Source organism: Brassica napus, chromosome C4 (genome assembly GCF_020379485.1).
Source record: "Brassica napus cultivar Da-Ae chromosome C4, Da-Ae, whole genome shotgun sequence".
NCBI classification, from domain to species: Eukaryota; Viridiplantae; Streptophyta; class Magnoliopsida; order Brassicales; family Brassicaceae; genus Brassica; species Brassica napus.
This window is the reverse complement of record NC_063447.1, coordinates 45,157,327-45,160,208: the sequence shown is the minus strand read 5'-3', so window position 1 is coordinate 45,160,208 and position 2,882 is coordinate 45,157,327.

Genomic DNA, 2,882 nt, shown 5'->3' with positions numbered 1-2,882 from the left:
GTTAATGGATGTTGTAACTGCATACTTATATGGGCCACTGGATAATGAGATATATATGAAAGTACCAGAGGGTATAGAGTTGAAAAACAAATCGAGTTCTTGAGAACAACATTGTATAAAGTTGAACAAATCACTTTATGGACTGAAACAATCAGGTCGAATGTGGTGCAATAGACTAAGTGAGTACCTAGTGAAAGAGGGCTATAAGAATGACCCGATCAGTCCATGTATTTTCACAAAGAAATTCGAAAATAAAGGATTTGTGATCATAGCAGTGTATGTTGATGATCTGAATATCCTAGGAACCTCTAGAGAGATCTCCCAAATAGTTGAATATCTTAAGAAAGAATTCGAGATGAAAGATCTTGGAAAAACAAAGTTCTGTTTGGAATTACAGCTTGAGTATATTAATGATGGAATCCTTGTGCATCAAATGGCATATACAGAAAAGGTACTCAAGAGATTTAACATGGCCGACTCACACCCTTTATCCAGCCCCATGGTCGTGAGGTCCCTCGGCCTGGACACTGATCTGTTCCGTCCTAAGATGAACGATAAAGATGTCCTTGGTCCCGAAGTGTCATATCTCAGTGCCATAGGGGCTTTGATGTATCTAGTTAGTCACACGACCATATATATGTTTTGCCGTGAATCTATTGTCTAGATTAAGCTCTTGTCCAACCCAAAGGCACTGAAACGGGATTAAACATGTTCTTCGTTACCTGCAAGGAATGAAAGACTTGGGTTTATTTTATACTAACCAAAACAAAGAAGGTTTAGTTGATTTTGCTGATGCAGGTTATCTTTCGGATCCACACAATGCTCGATCATAGACAGGCTATGTTTTCACACATGGTGGAACGGCCATATCATGGCGTTCCATGAAGCAGACGATCGCGGCCACATCTTCAAACCATTCGGAGATCTTGGCTGTTCATGAGGCCAGACGCGAGTTGTTCAGAACAGGGGAGTAATACGTGTTGTACTCTTTTTCCTTCACCATGGTTTTGTCCCACTGAGTTTTCCTGGTAAAGTTTTAATGAGGCAACATCTAAAGCGTATTACAATCCCTGTATGGTTATGGCATCCAAGGGGGAGTGTTATAAATCATATTGTAGATGTCCATAACCAGCCCAATATGCAAGAGAGAGAGAGTCGACCGTGAGGAGAGAGAGAGAGAGTCGACCGTGAGGAGAGAGAGAGAGAATCAGCATTTTGCATTTTCCTTATTAGATTATGATTTGTACTCTTTCCATATTTGTATTTCTTTTCTTTAGTCTTTCCATTATTTTATGACGGTGTAATTCCCTATATATAAAGGGCTTCTTATGTTTATGAATAATACATAAACATAGATTATATTCTCTAGTTTCACAACACTCATAATTTTGTTTGAATTTTACGAAATTATCAGAAAAAAAAACATAAGCAAATTGGAACCAAATCTCTACTATGATAACTGAACCAAATAATCAAATTTAACATAACCAAATTTCAGAAAATACACAAACGGTTTATATATTTCTATATTCCAAAAAAAAAAATATGAAGAACGAATGTTTAGAGCTAAATCTTTTAGGGAGGGTGGGGGGGGGGGGGGGTGTCAAATTAGATTATAAGGATTAAAAGTTGAAAACACACATATAAGACTTTTATGTAGCCAAAAGAAATGAAGAAGATGGTTAAGTAGATAGCTCTAGATCTCAAACTGAAGATCCAAGTGGTTGAAACAAGGTAACTTATATCTTTATTAACAATTCCATAGAAAAAAGTCACAACATATTTAAACCCTCATCCATAGACTTGGTTTTGTACATAGCTACAAAGCAAGTTCTGAGAGCATATTTAACTGTTTAGAAAGACTTGGTTTTTCATTAAAAAGACTTTTTTTTTTCTTCAGGTTTCTTTTTTTTCTTTCTCTTTTTTTTTTCATTTGTTTGCATTTTAAAATACTTGAGAGACTATGTAAGATACTTGCAATGCTAATACTCTTCAAGAGTTCAAATATTTTGATTATAATCTACACGTCTTTTCGGAATGATGGTTCTTATCAGCCAGTCTCGAACTGAATCCAACTTTTAGAACTCGTAATAAACATGTTTTGGACCACTCTAAATGGGTCAACAAATGAGGCTTGATACATCTATATTATTAAAAGAGAAGTACCAATTTGAAAATGTTCTTACTTCATTAATTAAACTCCTTTTTTTTTGCTTGTCTTTTTCAGTTGCATTTATGAAATATCCTAAAACGAATAAAACTGCCTAATTTATTACTTGTCTTTTCAGTTACATTAATGAAATATGCTTAAATGAATTTAAATTTCCTATTTTATTGTTTGTCTTTTTCAGTTACCTTAATGAAATATCCTTAAATAAATTTGGACATAATGTCATTTAATCAACCAAAAAAACTCATAAGTTATCCTTACGTGCATAATTTTAATAATGGAGATTTTTAAAAACGTGCATCATTAAAATGTTACCTAAAACATGTAGCACTAATATATAACATGCATCAATAAAACTAGAATTTGACTCACACAATTGTACGGATATTATTTTCAGTTGATTAAATTTAAAAATAATTATTTATTCAAAAAATATTTAAGAATGTCTATGTTTTTAAAAATTATATGGTATTATTTACTCATAACTCATTTGTCATTTGATAAATTGTTAGAAAAAAATTTTAGCATAATATAACTCAGTTGTCATTTGCTAAATTTATGGTTTTTATTTATATTTTTTATTATTTAATTATAATATTTTCATTTTATATTTCAAAGATAAATAAATTTTCTTTCAAACAATATTTTGTAAATGTATTTTTTTTAAAATAATCAATTAAAATTGTTATTATCATTGAATATCATTATTTTT